Below are 18,276 nucleotides of genomic sequence, written 5' to 3'. Positions count from 1 at the left end.
TTAGTTAGTTCAAGTGTGTCATTTTAATAAATAATTGACTGCTTTTTGGATCTCATTAAAACATATTTTTTGAGTGTATGATTCCAGAGGACTCCATTGATTCACATTTACTTTGGAAAATAAAAGTAAACCTTTTTTCTTTGCCCCTAATTTCTCCAATGGTGTGAACCAAACCAGGCACTTAATTATCCATCATTCATCCATCCATCCATCCGCTTTCAGCACCGCTTATCCTCAGTAGGGTCGCGGGGTTGCTGGAACCCATCCCAGCCTTCTTTGGGTAGTAGGCAGGGGACACCCCGAACTGGTTGCCAGCCAGTCACAGGACACACAGAGACATACAACTCACTGTCTCATCCACATATAGGGACAATTTGAACCGGCCAATTAACCTGACATGCACGTATTTAGAATGTGGGAAAAACCAGAGTGCGCGGATGAAAACCACGCAAGCACGGGGAGAACGTGCAAACTCGACCATTAAGGCTGCGGTAGCTAGTAGCTGGACCCTGGACCTCCACACCGTGGGGCTGCGCGCTACTAACCCATGTTTCCGAAAATGATATTTTGAATATATGTTCTTTCTCCATATACAGACGCTAACTTACTTACGAACGAGAGTTCCGGACGATCTTTCGTAAGTTTAATTTGTTCGACAGTTGCTTCAGTGCTATATTTTGTATGTTTAAGGTTTATATAAGTATGTTTAAGGCTTAAGGAACCTGTATCGTTTTGTACTGAAAAATAAAGTTTTGATAAAACAATATGCTCTATAAAGATGAATAAAGTTGATTTTAACTTACTTTTGAAAGATGGGCTTCAAGAGGTCCTCCTCCGTGCTAGAGAGTGTACAAAAAGAAGTGATCCAACCATTTTCTCAACCGCATCAAGCTTCCTTATTCCACTTTTATTTCAAATGAAACGGCTCGCCTCTTCTTTACACCAACCATATTGAATGGAAGCACGAGATATCAAACAACAAAAACGTCAAAGTTCTTAGCGCGCTAAAGATACAGTACACGTAGTATGTTTACACACAAAATATGAATTAGAAGCCAGATTTCTTCTTCGGGGTGGATACTGTGTGACCTCTTACAGCGCCACGCAGCAGAAAGAAGCACTACAGTACTGTCCTCTACTCAGAAAAAGGTACACATGATACAAAATCTAACTTACAGCAATGTCCAGATATTTTTCGACATCTCGAAAAATAAGTTGGTGTCTACAGTTTTTTGTAAGTCGAATGGTCCTAAGTTGGGGAGCGTCTGTAAATAGATTGAAATAAAAACATGTTAAGTTTGTTTGATTGATAGAGAAACGAATCCAATCAAAGATTAAAATAATAATTAGTCCCAGACCTTATATTGGTAAATCCGAGTATCTACAACAGTTTCACAAAATTCCCATTCACACCATAATTAATGTCCTCACGACAAACAAAACAGCAGGTGGTCTCCGGGTGGGAGGATTAAGATACACATTCCCTTCCAACACGAGAAAAAAAAAGCCAAACTGTGATTCCTTGCACACTGTCGCTATGCATTTGCTGCTAACTGGAAAAATTGTGCTGCAACCCAATCGTTTGCTTCTGTAAAGCTTGCAGACTTGTTTCATCATTGAGTACAAACGTAAATCACAAACATTTCTGAGCCTTATGCAAAAGATAACCTCTCAGCATGGCACTGTTGACCACCCTTTTATACGAGGAGCCATCATGATAATGCCTACCAAATACAGGGGAACCTCGGTTTTCGAACGCCTCTCAGTTCGAACAAATTGGTGTCCGACCAAAAATTTTGAGAAATTCTTGCTTCGCTGTTCGGTCAAAAAATCGGAGTTCGAACGCCGGTAATGCGTGAGTGCGTACGCTAGGGTGCGATGCTGAGCGGCTTACGGGTGTTTTAGCCCCTTATTATGCCTCCAAAGAAAGTCAGTGCAAGCAGCAAAGTTGCTACGGATGAAAAAAGAAAAGTAGTGCGTACAACTATTGCATTTAAGAAAGAAATAATAACCAAATATGAAGGAGGTGTGCGAGCGCCTTCTGCTGACCACCACAAAGGTAAGAAATCCTATTCATAAGATCACGATAACGCGAACGTACGATTAGCCTGGGTTAGCTTTAAGCTTACGTTAAACATTCAGGGTGTTGGAACGGAGCCCAACATTCAGGGTGTTGGAACGGAGCCCCCTTTCCAATGAACCGCTCACCACTTGTTGTGGAGACCCCGGTGCTAAATGACTTGTAAACGACCTGATTTTTTAATTTTTACACGTTCATGTTAGCGTAATCTTTCGTACGGAAGATTACGATAACGCGAACGTACGATTAGCCTGGGTTAGCTTTATGTTTACGTTAATCATTCAAGGTAAACATTCAGGGTGTTGGAACAGATTAAAACGATTTACATTATTTTTAATGGGAAAAATGATTTCGGTGATCGAACAAATCGGTTTTCGAACAGGGTTCTGGAACGGATTATGGTCAAGAACCGAGGTTCCACTGTATCCCCAAAACGGCGAGGTAGACCATCAATTTTCTCATATTTTCCAATGAGCAAGAACTGCACATGTAAAAATAGACTGGAACGTATGTACAGCTTTCACCACTTTTGAAGAACGAGGTTTATTGTACTTGAGCACACGCAAATTTTAAGGCCTGCTTCTACAAGCCTCCCACACAAAGTAACAGCTTTGAAAGTAGCTACAGTGACTCGTTAAGGTCACTGAAAATCCTCGTGCGATGAGTAACGGACGAGTGTCGTGCAGCAGAATGCGTTTTTTTTTCGGAACACTGATCAAAGTTTGAGTCAAAGCTCAGGCACTAAAATCAGTGCTAAAATATTTTGCCTCCTTAGAGAGGCTCCAACACGCGGTTAAGGTTATTTCAGATAAATTAAATCTCCAGTGTGTAATATTTGAGCAATAGATTGCACTCTATTGTTTAGTGTGAACGAAAACCAGTGTGAAGAGCACAGCATAGCAGCAAGATGCCAGACATGGCAGAGACTTCTGAGTAGGGATTCCACTCTGTAAAAGGAATACAAATCTCTCGACTTTTTATTTTTTATAAAAACAACATTGGTATGATATTTCATGTATTTTTGCCGATTTCTTTTTTTTTACTGAAAGAAAGTTTTTTGTACCACTCGGCGGCACTAAATATTACACACTGTCCCTTTAAAGACAGAATACATTCGTCAAGAATTTACCAATATACATCTTGGCTTTGAAGCATTTTCTGTTGCTTATTTGACTAAAATCCAGGGAAAAAAAAACAATTTTTCCGAACAGTGGCCACTCCATTTTACACACATTTTGAACCATATGGCTTATTTAGAATGATTTTATTTTCTATTTTTTACTGAATTCAAGTTTGTTTGTATGAGGAGACACTCGATATTACACACTATCCTTTTAAGGTTTGACGGAGGACGACAACCTGCCTCTTGCACAAGGTCAACGAGGACTCTCACAATCCAAACGTAATCCAAAATCATACCTTTGAATTTATACAATTTTGTCATTTTTTTAAATATGATTTTTTGGGAAAAAAAATTCAAAAATTAACAGTTTCAGAAATGTATTTAATTGTCATTTTATTCTTTTAAACATGTTGTGCCTTTAAGAGACAACTTGCTGACGTCACTGCTATAGCTTTAGTCATGTGTCAATTGTTCAGTCTTCCGGAGGTCGTGACAAAGCATGTCTCAGACTCTCCGCATTTACTCTTTTATTGTGCATAATTAACTCTGTAAGTACACCAGTTCTTCATCTCAGAGTCCCGTCTCTTGAAAAAAATTAATTTCAGCCTTTTCTTATTTTAATGCGTCACATTGGTCCTGGGGCAGCACGGCGGCACGGTGGTTAGCGCGTGTGCGGCACAGTTCTGAGGTCATGGGTTCAAATCCAGCTACCAACCTTCCTGTGCGGAGTTTGCATGTTCTCCCCGTGCTTGCGTGGGTTTCCTCCGGGCACTCCGGTTTTCTCCCAAATTCCAAAAACATACATGTCAGGTTAATTGGGCGGTCAAAATTGTCCCTAGGTGTGAATGAGCGAGCAAATTGTCTGTCCCTGTGTGCCCTGCGACTGGCTGGCAACCAGTTCAGGGTGTCCCCTGCCCACTGCCCGGAGATAGCTGGGATGGGCTCCAACACCCCCACGACCCTACTGAGGATAAGCAGTGCAGATAATGGATGGATGAATGGATGGACATTGGTTCTGTTGGTATTTACTGCACCTTCATGGCAGTTCTGCATAAAAAGTAGTTGATTAAAACATCTATCTATCTATCTGCCACTGATGGATTACTTTTTTCAGTTTACTCACTTATTTTACATTCTTAATTGGATATCATTATAATTCATTTCTTCTTTCTTATAGGAAAAAAACAAATACAAGCTTGATGTTAGCTACACTTGCTAAATCTCTGCAAAATAATGAAAACAATTAATCACACAGATTTGTTAGACAAAAGTGTAACTTTAAAATGTGAAGTGTAGTGTTTTCTGCAGATGAAACTTCAAGTATATGACATTTTAAGGTTGAACCTTAACTTTCACACGTATTTACCCCCCCGCCCCTCCAAAACATATATATTTTGCCCAAAAAATACTATAATTGTCAGAACCCGAACAGACGGTGGACCCAAGCGTGTAACGTTTTCACACCAGGCTTTATTTTACGGAAACGGGCAGTCATGGGCGGGAACACAAACGCCAGCGATTCGGTGAAGAAGTGAGAGAGAGAAGTCAAGCGCCGGGAAAACAGGAAGCCAGGGGCAGACAAGATCGAAACTGAACAGGACAGACGGGATTAATACCAGATACTGTATACACGAGCAGGATACTGGACAGAGGGATCGATACCAGATACAGGATGCACGGGCAAGATAACGAACAGGACGGGACAGACGGGATCGATACCGGATACAGGATGCACGAGCAAGATACCGGACAGGACGGGACAGACGGGATCGATACTGGATGCAGGATGCAGAAGCACGATACCGGACAGGACGGGGCGGACGGGATCGATACCGGATGCTGGATACACGAGCAAGATACTGGACGGGACGGATGGGATCGATGCCGGATACTGGATACACGAGCAGGATACCGGACAGAGTCAAAATGTTTGCCTTGCGAGTGCAGAGGTTCGTTGACGGACTGACAAGGAGTGAATGAGAGCACTGACTTTAAATAGAAGGAGAGACAATCAGGTAACAAGCAGCAGCTGGCGCCAAACGAGCGGGCACAGGTGAGGGCAATGGGCAATCCTGACAATAATACAGTGCAGTTCATTAAAGCCGGGCCACAGTGCCACCCTTCAGCGGTTCGAACCCAAAAAAGTTGCTACTGATTAGCTTAAGTCAACCGGTGACAAGGGATCGCCACTGCAGGAGTGCAGTTCAATATAGGGGGGAAATAACCCCAAAAAGCCGCCAGACTTAACTAAAATGCACTTTCCAAGTCCCCGCTCACAGCTATATGCAATTGGGTACAATGGATCGGCGCACCATGGGTGCAGATCAATTTAGGTGGAAAGAACAGAAAAAGGGCTGTCACAGACAACACAAATTTGCTCTTTCGGTGCCCACCAAGAGTCGACCGGGTATTTTTGAAACGCAGTCACAGAGTGAAGTTCATTTTAGGCGGGCGACACTGCGGCCTGAACTGATGGAAAAATGTGCTCCAGTACTCAGGCAGCTAGGATTTATTTTATGAAAAAATGTAAATTAATCTTTTTCTCTTGGCGATTTACAGTTCATGAAGTGCTAAGCGCATAGTAGCAAGGGATTATGTTTTTATTTACCTTGTCTTTTGTAAATTTAGTCCCTCAGGTTTGACAGGTATGTAAAATAAACAGGTATATGTGAAAGAAAAGTCTTGAATGGATGTGTCCTACAAATGTAACAGCCAGAGCATTTATTGTGTGCATAGCTTGCTCTCAGGTCCCAAAAATCAATGAACCATTTCATTTTCAAGTAATTCTGTGGAAAAGAGTCATACACTGTTAATAAGATGGCCTCTCCACTACAAAGGTTGACTACAAAAAGTGGTTGCTAATTGGAACCTCCACTGCAAGATTACGCTGTACAGAACACAAGCTGCATAGGACTACGCACTCTCACACAGTATGTCGGTGCACACTTACACTTGTCTGTTGTGCTGTGCAAGGCAGAGAATTGTGGCTTTGCTGCCGAAACCTCAATTAAGGATTTTACAGCTTCACTTCCAAGAGATGAAGTCTGACTAGCATGTCAGGATCTCTCAGTATTGCTGAGGCTGGCAGTTTTTTGCCTCTCCCAAAAATGCTGCACCATTCATTTTTTAAAAGTTGTATAAAAATAATTGAAGTTGGAGGAGGAAAATTGCCAAAATGATAAATCAAATAATCTCACTTAATGTAAAGAGAGAAAAAAAGAGAAAAATAGAAAGAAAAATTGAAGAAAAAAAGGAAGAAATAGAGAGAGAAAGTGTATGTTTGTCCCTAAATTCATTCTGCACTCATAGGGGAAAGATTTGAGCTTGTGAGGCAATGTCTACTGCTCAAGTGTTAATTGTAAAACTGTAATTCAAGCAGATATCTAATACACAACCTTAAGCGGTCTCAAATAAACAAAAATCAAACTATTGAGTCCTCCATTCACCGTCACTCCTTCAAACAAAGTGCCATCACATGTCTTCAAATTGTCCTGAGCAGGATTGAGTACACACAGACACAAGCACAAATCATATCATATCCTTTTAGGATAAAATGTGATCTTGACTGGCATATCCATTTCTTCAAAATGAAGTTGACTCCCATTTTTCTTTCTATATGTGTGTTGATATCAAGTCAGCTGTTTAAGGTTTTGCTACTAGAGCATCTCTGATTTAAGATCCAGGGCTGTCCAATGTCACATGTAGAAAAACGTTGTTTTTGAGTTGTTTTTACAATTACTCCAAATGCAGTACATTTCAGGGTTCTTTGAAAGTCTTTGAAAGCACCTCATTAGGCAAATTGAAAAAGATTCTGCTAAAGACAGTACTCATTAGTATACCATGGGTTTGGAAAAATAAACACCCGTATGTATCAAAATGCTATGAAGAGTACATGTTAAATGACTAACTGTCTGACTGACTGACTGACTTAACAACCGGGTTGTGAGAAGATTAAAACAAGTGCTAAAGTTGAGCAGTTCCAATGAGGTTGTTATTCATAATAATCCAAGGACAAATGAGGAACAGTACAAGCTGTTTGATTCACAAGAGCACAGTCAAAATGACTGACTTTCACTTTTATACCAGGGCGACAGGCTATGGCAAAAACAAAATTTAAGAGGCTTTGGAAAAATCCCTACTTCACATTAGTCCCTTGTCTGGACCAGTTTTGGCAAGTACTCAAAAAACTCAAGGCTTTCTCTTAACTGCCTTAAAACACCACTTAAAACATGTAAAAACCGAATGACAACTGATTGAAAGTGTGTAACAAGAAGACAAATCGTTGTATCAAGAAGTATATAATTACACTTAAAACAAATGAATAATCATGAAAAGCACTAATTACGACTAAAAAATGAAGGACCTATGAATGACTGAAATAATATAACGGTTATAAATGAAGATATCATAGAATAATGACAATATATGTCTGCACATTTCATTAGTACAACAATAGTTGCTTTTAGTTACTGTGTTTTCCCGACTATAAGTCGCTCTAGACTAAGCCTATAAGTCACACCAGCCAAAAAATGCATGATTAGAAATGATAAAACATCAGGATTGGGTAGGGTTACTTTAACTTGATTACTTTTAATTACTTTTGGATTACTCCAATACCAAATATGCTAATAAAAGACAAAAGAAACTAAATATGAATAAAATTACTAAATTTTGTGCAGGCTTGGGGAGTAACGGAATACACGGAACGGCAAAAATGATGTTGGCAAGCTGTTTGGATTTATTTTCATTTTGTTTCTGTCGCATTTTATGTTAGTTTTGCCGGAGATCAAAGAGATCAAAGCCAGGAGAGAAAGCTTACCACGTGTTGTGAGTCATAATTTTATTCATATTTAGTTTATTTTGTCTTTTATTAGCATATTTGGTATTGGAGTAATCCAAAAGTAATTGAAAGTAATCAAGTTAAAGTAACCCTACCCAACCCTGTAAAACATGTATAAGTCACACTTGAAGTATAAGTCGCATTTTTGGGAGAAATCTATTTGATAGAATCCAACACCAAAAACATAAATGTAATCTTGAAAGGCAATTTAAATCAAAATAAAATATTGAACACAGTATACTGTTACATGTACGTGAATATCTCAGACGCGCTCGTCAGTAACGACGTAAAAGGTTGTTCAGTCAGTCAGTCATTTATTCAAATAACTCGAGAATGAAGAGCAGGCTGACCCAAAAATCATCCTTGATCACTAAATCCAATCAAATATATATCCTCGGTGTCACTTTTACCGGTAGACAACTCCTGGGAGGTCCCAGAGGTAGACCGTGAGCCGGCTTCCTCTTTCCAATATAGCGCCGCGGTCAAGATTGAAATGATCAACACAGGCCTACAGCGCCCTCTTGCGGTTTAGTGTGAAAATAACATGTGAAGGGATATACAGAATCACTAATGAAAAAAAACCTCAATTATATAATAATATGTTAATAATTTCACCTATAAGTCTCACCGGAGAATAAGTCGCAACCCCAGACAAACTATGTGTCAGGACCAGAACGGAGACAGGACCCACTCACGTAACGTTTCTTACAGTTATATTGGGAAGAAGGGAAAGGAGTGCACACACGATCCGGAGATCGCTGGTCGTGGGGAGTAGGTTGCTCAGACGTGGATGCGGGACTTCCGTGGCGAGCGATGGCGGTGTTGGGAACGGAAAAAACGGGTCAGTATCCGGGATAGAAGAGCAAAAACCTGGTCGATATCACAAAATGGGTCGTTATTCCGGACGGGAGAGCAGACGTGGTCGAAATCAAACAGATCTAGCGGGAGAACAACAGGAGCAAAAACACAGGACAGGCACAAAAGGGCTTGCCGGGTAAAAACGGAGATTTGCAGATGGACTGACAAAAGGGGACTGACAGGACCGACTGACAGGGAGCCAATCCGTGAACAAGCTGCAGCTGGCGCAAATTGGGCCAATTGGGCGTCATGGCAACCGTGACAGAAGCTGGCGCCACACGGGCGAGGCCAATTGTGCGCCATGGCAACCGTGACACTATGAGAAAACTGCAATTTATAGCCCGGAAAATACGTTAAATTAAATATTCAAACAAGTAAAATGAAAATGTATCAATGAACTTGAGCAAAAGTGTCTATTATTTAACCTTGTAAACACCCCAAATAGTCCTCTACAAAATGGACACTGATGATGTCTTTTTAAGCAAGATGACATTAACAGTCGTCTTTCAGCTCGCGTACTCTAATAAACCCCCAAGGAAATTAGCTGCATGCCAGGAAACAAGAAGCAAGAATAAGAAAATCATATCAACATAAATAAAAGATGGAGCAAAATTACAGGCTTTTAGCATCCAAAATAACATTCCAAATATGTAGGTTTGAGGTACCGACTAAGTACTTTGACCATAAGTGTTTTGACATTGGCACATAAAACTAAAGAAAATCCTACGGCGTTGATTTACTGACGAATGTCGGCACGATAGTCACCTGGAAGAGCGCACTTGGAAGCACGAGTACGATCATAAAAGTGACGACTCCGGAAAAGACAGATTGACGTTTGCGCTACTAAATCAAGAGGCCCTGTCGCTGGAGTGCTTTGCTGGCTTGGCTCCCGTTCAGTTAGCTTGAATTCAGTTTGCTCTCGGCGATGGCGTTAACGTGCGTGTGAATGGATGTCTCTTTCTATATGTTCTCGGTGATTGACTCCAAAATGGTTCGGTCAGACAGCTGGGATAAGTTCAAGCTCCCTGTGATCCTAATATGTTTTACAAAATGGATGGTGATGGAGGCTACTAAATCAAGCTAATTAATGTAATTTGTTTTGATCAAAACAAACACTGAAGTAACACTAAGTCAGGGGTTGGGAACAATGTTCCCTGTAATTTTCCACGGGTCTGAGCGTTCACACAAAGTCGGTGAGCAACACTTGAAACAACAGTGAGCAACCATAATCCCAAGTGTGGCAAGATAATTAATTATCAAACATGTCCAAAACTTGACATCAAGTTACATTTTGCTAAGTTTCCGGCAATGCAAAATCATTTTTCTCTTTTGAATGAATTGACTCATGTACTATTGCAAAGGTTGTACGGCCTACAAACGTCGATTGTTCTTACAATTCTTTTACAAGATATCCATTTCTTTTTATTTCCTGATATATTTTGTCGCATAATATTAAGATTTTTGGGGGCTTATTTAGTCGGTTGTAAGATACTGAACTGTACTTAATCACATTTTTAGTGGAAGTACAATGTTGGCAACACGATTCACTTGATATAATTGGAAATTATTTGAATGCAACTTTTTTCCGTGTTTTTTATTTTATACTTTTTTAAAAATCCCTTTAAAAAAAATCTAATTGTGTTTATTCTTTCCGAGCTGTTACTTTTTTCTTTTTGTTCTCTATTTACTTTTATCTTACATTTCTTTGTTTTCTTTTTTTCTGTTTTTTTTTCTAAATGTTTCCTTCTTTTTTCTCTTCCTTTTGTCTAATTTTTTTCTCAGCTTTTCACTACTTTTTCGTTTTGGTGATTTTTTTCTTTTTTTGTTCTATTCCCCCATTCCTTTAAGTCATTGTGTGCATAATTTTACATAATATTCGGTCATGTTGGGATTAAAGAAGCAAAAACCACCTGAAGAGCCGTTTAAGACCCGAAAGAGCCGGTTCCTTTTAGTGAGCCGAGCCGAAGAAGCCGGTTTTCGACAATCTCTACTAACTTTACTCAACTTCGTTCAACTAGGACTCGACTTCAAAATACTGCATTTAGGACACAACGTTAGGGGAACCCGTGTATTTTTACCTTCATGCACTGTAACTTTGACTTAAGTCGCTTCTTAATTAGTCATTTTGAGCCCTCATTTTTGTGTGCTGGCTAGATTTTCTTGTGCGCTGAGAATGTGCGAGCAGTGCGCAATTGCGCACGCGCGAAGCTTAGAGGGAACACTGATTGGGAACCTATGGCTTGCGTGCCATATGTGGCTTTTCTCATGAGTACATTTAGCTGAGACAAAATAGAACTTGCGCAACTATATATTGCATAATTACATGCAAAGCTGAACATAGCACTTGCAAAGAGGGGACAACACGGAACACATGGATGGTTTGTTCCAGTATATATTGAGCACAGTCTCAACTACAGTTTAACGTCAATGTATCACACTAACAGACCCCATTTAGGTTAAACATTGATAAAGAATCCCTAATCGGGAAGCTCATTAAACAGTCATTGAGACATTTTATGACGAAAACCCACTGAACAAACTGTAGACACCCAAACACTGTAGCAAAGTACCCAGAGCAATTTTATTGGGTGAGCGGTAGAAATGAGTGCAGCTATGCGCACAGTACACGCACTGCTTCTTCCCCTCGCCCAGTGCCATCTGCACCGAAGACATTTGTATCGTCGTTTGCAGTGTTCTGTGACAAAACAACTTTGCTCGCACCTTGTTTTGAAACCATTATTTGGGAAAAAAATCAAGGTCAAAATGAGCATCGGCACTCTTAAATAACTGCGGGAGGGAGACTTTTAAGTAGTATATTCATATTCATATTAACATGGGACACAAGCTTTGGCATTATTACTATTTCATAGATGAGGGGATGAATAAAGTATCTATCTATCTATCTATTTATCTATCTATCTAGACTTTATCAAACCATCAAATGCTACAAGGTTGAATATAATGTGATGAAAAATTAGCTTTAGTTTGAAGAGGGGGTTTGGCAGTTTTGTTAAAATGTATCTAAAAATAAACAGTGTGCCTCTCTCTCACGAAAAAAAAAATCAAAATATTTTTGCTTGTATGGCTTCTTTGGGTCAAAAAGATTACCAAAAGTGGTGAGCAGCTGCTATTTATGAATCAGAGCTCTGTTAAGAACTGTTCTCGGGCCAAGTGAAGCTTCGTGAAACACTTGTGTTATGATTTTACTTCTCTGGATGTCCCTCTTGTTTCAGAATTTAAAAGTGGAAATTGAAACAATTACTGCTGAGGTGACCACGGACCTGTTCTGATAATAGCTCACCAGTGCTGGGTCATTGTGATTTTGAGGTAGAATTATAATATAAGTGGTTGAATGAGTCTATTTAAGCCTAATTCTAATAATTAACCGGGTAATAACATAGTAATAACATAGTAATAACATGATAACTTACTTCAGAAAGGCATATCAAACTCGGTGCCCTTTGGGCTAATTACTGACAAAAAGTATCTCTCAGCTGGGAAAAGGTTGTATATATATATATATATATATATATATATATATATATATATATATATATATATATATATATATATTTATATATATATATATACCTTCCACTTGCTTTAATTGCCTCGTTATGGTCCTGATGATCGATTGGTGATAATAGCAAACTTTGTTTCCATGGTTATCATGTATTTGCTTGTAACATTAGCACCACTGCAAACCTTGGGAGTCACTGCGAATAAATGCAGTGCAAAAAATACAGTACGGCATTGTATCGCAAATTCTGAAGATTCTGAACTGAATGAAGAAACGCCCTTTAAGTGAGGGAATTAAGCCAATAGCATATTGGCATTTTAATTATGGCATGATGCAGACCAATAGCCAACAGGGATTTTAGAAACTTAACTACGCATGATTACCATGAAAGTTTGAATTGACCCATTTTTGGGGCCGCGAAAATATTTGTCGTTGAAGTCATACAGTGAAGAAAGTACTCTGAAAAATACGCTGAAAACATATCTCATTCCGCTCCTTGAAGTGAAAACATCCTAAGGCGGGGTCGCTGTTTCCACTGGGGTCTACCGTAGTTTCTTTGTAATGTTGAACTTGGGGTGGCCGAACATCTAGTATTGGTTTCCCCAAAAACCCTAACCTTAATTTAAAAAGGGTTGAGTTCAAAAGAGTACTGCTACTTCATTTATACATTCATACATGTTCAAGTATTGAATGCGTTAACAAATTAAATAAAGAATGTCTTTTGTGTCATGGTTGCCATGGCGCCCAATTGGCCCCGCCCGTGTGGTGCCAGCTTCTGTCACAGTTGCCATGGCGCCCAATTGCCCCACCCATGTGGCGCCAGCTGCAGCTTGTTAACAAATTTGTTCCCTGTCAGTATTTAAACTCAGTCCTGTCAGTCCCCTTTTGTCGGTCCGTCTGCGAATCTCTGTTTTTACAAGGCAAGCCCTTTTTCGCCTGTCCTGTTTTTTGCTCCTTTTTGTCTCCCGTTACAATCTGTTTTGTTCTCGACCACGTCTGCTCTCCCGTCCCTAATTACGACCTGTTTTGATCTCGACCACTTCTGTTCTCCCATCCCTAGTAACGATCCGTTTTTTATCTCGACCATGTCTATTCTCCTCTGCTGGCTTTCGATTTGTTTCCGATCCCGATCACGTTTTTTGCTCTTCTATCTCGGCTACTGACCCGTTTTTGTCCGTTCCCGACACCACCATCGCTCGCCACGGAAGTCCCCCTTCCGCGTTCCAAGCGACCCGCTCCCCGCGATCACCGGATCATTTGTGCAATCCTTTCCCTTCTTCCCAATAAAACTGTGAGAAACGTTTTGCGAGTGGGTCCTGTTTCCGTTCTGGTCCTAACACTTTGTTTATTACTATACTGTACTACACTGTATGGTGTAAAATAGTATCAAATTGTATCAGGGTACATTTATACTGTGCCCTGTGCATCTCAAAGGTTCATTAAGATACCCAGTCCAAATGTCAAGTAGCTTTTCTGAGCTCTACTGCAAAAAAAATCATATTAATGAGAATAAAATATTGCAAATAAAAGAAAATGATATCCTTTCTTCTTTAAGTTTCAATTATCCAGGTCATGGGACGGTTCAACGCTTTGAATGTGGCAACAGGAACCAAGGTCCAAACCCACAATTTTGAAGGCCCTGACAGGTTTTCACGCTCCTCAGTTTGGTGATTTACTCACCACCTGCCAAACGCTTTCCAAGTCAAATTTAATGAAGGTATGGGTGCCGGCAGGCTGTACTTGCCCAAGACACACCACAGTAAGCGGTGCCACTATGACCCTGGTGGTTAAGGGAATGTAAAATATATCATGCCCTGTGTATCACAAAGGTTCACACAAATACCCCAAATTTCAAGATTTGGGTACATTTTGTCATGGTTGCCATGGCGCCCAAATGGCCCTGCCCGTGTAGCGCCAGCTGCGGCTCGTTGTCGGATTGGCTTCCCCGCTATTTAAACCCAGTCCTGTCATGTTTCCTTTGTCAGCCCGTCAACAAACTTCTGCCCCGCAAGACGTGGGTTTCGACTCGGTCCTGTTCCTGTTCCTGTTGGTATCTCCTGTCCGGGATTGTTCCCGTTTATTTTGTCCTGTTCAATTTCGGTTTCCGTCTATTTTTGTCCCGTTTATTATTTTCTCCAGTTTTCGTTCCTGTCTAGTTTCTCCTGTTTTTTTTTGATATCCCGATTCATTATCTATCCTATCTGTCCCTTCCTGTCTGGTATCAAACCCATCTGTCCGATACCATCTCGGGCAATTGGAAGCGATCTCTTCCGTCTCTGCTTTCCTGTCTTTCCACGCCAGACCACTGCCTAACGAGCATGACTCCCCGCTTCCCGCAAATTAAAAGGCTTGTGTGAGAACGTCACGCGTTTGGGTCCTGATCCTGTTCTGGTTTTTGACACCTTCACTGAGCTACACTTGAAAAGCTCATGTCAATAATTGAAAAAAAAAAGAAAGTATATTCTTTCTTCAAGATTTGGTTTCCAGGTAATGAGACCATCCAATGCTCAGAGTGAGTCAACAGAACTGATGTCCAAAGCTTTTAAGCCCACAACTGTTTCTACATGATCCACAGTTCGGTGATTAACTCAACGCTGGCCAACTGCTTTCCAAGCCATTCAAGTTTGATTCCAGAGTTCCATCATCACATAATCCAGGGAATGAATTTTGCGTACATAAACTGCCACATTCGCTCTTTTCTCATGTTGACCTCCAACCCCAACCCCCCCATAATAGTCCACTTGGCCATCTCTAGCCCTCACATTGAGGAATGAAGCTTTCAAACTGGACATCGGAGACATATTTCCATGATGGGCACTCCGAGCAGCCGTGCATTCACCGTAGCTTTTATCATTACACGTAAGAGAGTAGAGATTATGTCGTTTCTTGTCTTTTTAGGTTGGGTCATGGGTGGGCCGCTTTGGAAAACGTGGGCGAAAGTGACAAGCATGCTTCATCATCAGTGGGAAAATGACTTTTCTTTATGTAAGCCCAACCGCCTTCAGGCTGTGTAAGAAATTGGGAACAACAAACGACTCGGGGGAAATATAAAAATTTGCACAGGTTTGTGAAGGAAAAAAAATGGGAAGATTTACATTTCCACATGAACAACCATTATGCAAATGAAGTTGATCACTACTATTACCTCTAAGCCAATTAAGAAAATGTACGTTTGAACCACGAAAAATAGTAAAAGAACTTCCAAATTGATCACTGGAAGATTCCCTAAATCAAAAGAAAGAAAACTTACCCAGCTTCAAGCGGGCATCAACAGTGGGGGAGGTTATTGCATTCCTGGAATGTAAGTGTTGTCCATTCATCTCACAGCATCTTCCACGCTGACTCTCATCTACAGGACTGTGGCGACCGAGAGGATGGGAGGAGATGGGAGCGGAGGGGGCGCGCCCACGTGAGCGCGCGTGGCCGTCCATGGAGGGTTGGGGGGTGGGGGGCATCTTACCAATAGACTGCCGCCTTATCAGCCCTACAGTCGTCCGCGCTAATAAGAAGATAAGCGCTTCTGAGGCAACTCGCTATGAAATGTTAAATTGAATAAGTGACTCTTTAGCGGTTATTAAGGAGTGGGGGAACGTACGTGTGTGTGTGGTTCTCTTTGGTCTCTTCGATGAATGAAAAGAAAAATGGAGAAAGAAAAAGTTCAAGAAGCGAAAAGTTGACATCCATCCGGTAGCTAGCTAGTTAGTTAGTTATCCGAGTCGTGCGATTAGCGTGCCGCCAAGTGAAGAGCGCATGCGCATGATTTTGGTCTTCTTTCGTCGCAATCGAGTTACCACGTTTAATTAAAAATGCTAAAAAATGCTTGTGAAATGATTCCATCAATTTTTGTTTAAAATATATTTAAGGAAATGTATATTTTATGATTAATTTTTTTTCACTTTGGTCTCTTAGTTTTTTTTCCCCATGATTTCAAACTCGATGCCTCAGTGCAGACGTGTCAAACTCATTTTAGCTCAGGGGCTACATGGTAAAAACAACTTTAACGGGGTCTGGATCACTAAATTACAGACTGATTAGAAACAAATAAATAAATAAATAAAGAAAGAAAGAAAGAAAGAAAGAAAGAGGGAGAGAGAGAAAGAAAGAAAGAAAGAAAGAAAGAAAGAAAAAGGAAGAAAGGAATAAAGATAGAGTGAGTGAGAGGGATAGAACGAGTCAGAGAACAAGATAGTGAGAGAAAAAGAAAGGGAAAGAATAGGAAAAAGAGAAAGGAAAAGCAGAAAGAGAGAAAAAGAAAGCGGATGCAAGAGAGAGAGAGACTGTCACGGTTGCCATGGCACCCAATTGGCCCCGCCCATGTGGCGCCAGCTGAGGCTCATTGACAGATTGGCTTTCCGTCTGTTTAAGCTCAGTGCTCTCATTTTTCCTTTGTCAGTCCGTCAACGAACCACTGCTCCGCAAGACGTGGGTTTTGACTCGGTCCTGTTCCCTGTTGGTATTCCCTGTCCGGTATGATTCCCGTTTATTTTTGTCCTGTTTAATATCGGTTTTCAGTTTCGTTCCCGTCTATTTTTGTCCTGTTTATTATTCTCTCCAGTTTTCATTCCCGTATAGTTTGTCCTGACGCATTGTTCTCTTTAATAACTTAATCTACTGTGCGGTCCAAAAAGAATGAAACAGAAATTTTGAAGTGACTCTAGCTACAATACATTCTGGCTGTTTATCCATGCATAGGATTACTTCTTTTTCAGTTGTTCGTTGTTGCATCTTTCACTGCTAACTACCACCCACTAGAGGACTGGGGTGGCCACTCATTGATTTTCTCTCATTTTCTCTCGAGTGGAAATGTTATCAGCAGCAAGCTTTGACAGCATTACTTGAAGAGAGAACCAAACAATGCTTGCAGCATCATTTGGCCTTGAGTTAGTTCATTCCTTTAGAAAGCTGCAGACAAAAGAGAAACATTTCTTTTGGTTCTTGGAAAATGTGCAGCTGGCTGAAGTCAATGATATATTTTTTAAAAGTTCATACAGGGCCATTGGTCATATTGAATAAAGGCCTTTTTGGAAACAGCCACCCTTGACTTTTGGGTAGGTTATTGGTTTGTTGGTTCATTCATTATCCATCCATTATCTGCACTGCTTATCCTAAGTAGGGTCGCGGGGGTGCTGGAGTCCATACCAGTCATCTTCAGGCAGTTGGCAGGACACCCTGAACTGGTTGCCAGTCAGTCACAGGGTACACAAAGACAGACAACTCATTCGCTCATTCACACCTAGGGACAATTTGGAGCGGCCAATTGTTGTTTTATTTTTTTTCTTTATAAATAAATAAAGTTTCATTCATTCAATTAACCTGTTCATTTTAGTATTTCATTAATCTATTAGTTATTGAGTTGAATAACGTGATTGAAGTTTTGAATCACTGTATTTTAATACAGACTAATATTTTAAGTTGAGTTCATCAAACTTCACCTTTGTTTTTCAAAATAAAAGCAAACTAAATGGTTTGTTTAAATTAAAAAGTTTTTTTATATTAACTTTCTTTGTTCACACTTTAGAATAAACCAGTTAAATAAACATGGATAAAAAAATTGTGATTTTTAAGATTCGGATTTATCAGTTAGAAAAAGGATTCATCCTCCTTGAAACATAATCGACTGTTGAGAAAGCTGAATTCTTGTCAATTCCAGAACTGAATCAGGACCCAATTGCATAATGTTAACTACAAGATTAAGTGATAGAAAAAGGAAGGGCAGCGCCCGCGATCCGGTGCTCGCTGGACGCGGGAATACAGCCGCTCACACAATCAGATCTTGATCCGAATACGGAAGTGGATCTTCCGTAGCGGGAGATGGCAGTGTCAAGGACAGAAAACAGGTCGATAGCCGGGACAGG

At 40.4% G+C, this 18,276-nt stretch overlaps 1 protein-coding gene across 1 annotated transcript in view; it reads right to left on the bottom strand.

Moving 5' to 3' along the window:
• Positions 1–15,781, bottom strand: part of htr1fa (5-hydroxytryptamine (serotonin) receptor 1Fa) — a 56,579-nt gene extending 40,798 nt beyond the window's left edge. The window contains exon 1 of the mRNA XM_088352661.1: positions 15,672–15,781. The gene's annotated coding sequence lies outside the window, so the exon portion shown is untranslated. The remainder of the gene's footprint in view (positions 1–15,671) is intronic.
• Positions 15,782–18,276: the final 2,495 nt, after the last annotated feature.

This window comes from Urocampus carinirostris, chromosome 14 (assembly GCF_059441175.1).
Source record: "Urocampus carinirostris isolate Australia breed hairy pipefish chromosome 14, RoL_Ucar_1.0, whole genome shotgun sequence".
In the NCBI taxonomy this organism is placed as follows: Eukaryota; Metazoa; Chordata; class Actinopteri; order Syngnathiformes; family Syngnathidae; genus Urocampus; species Urocampus carinirostris.
Note: the sequence above shows the minus strand (reverse complement) of the source record. Positions and strands in the feature narration are given on the sequence as shown.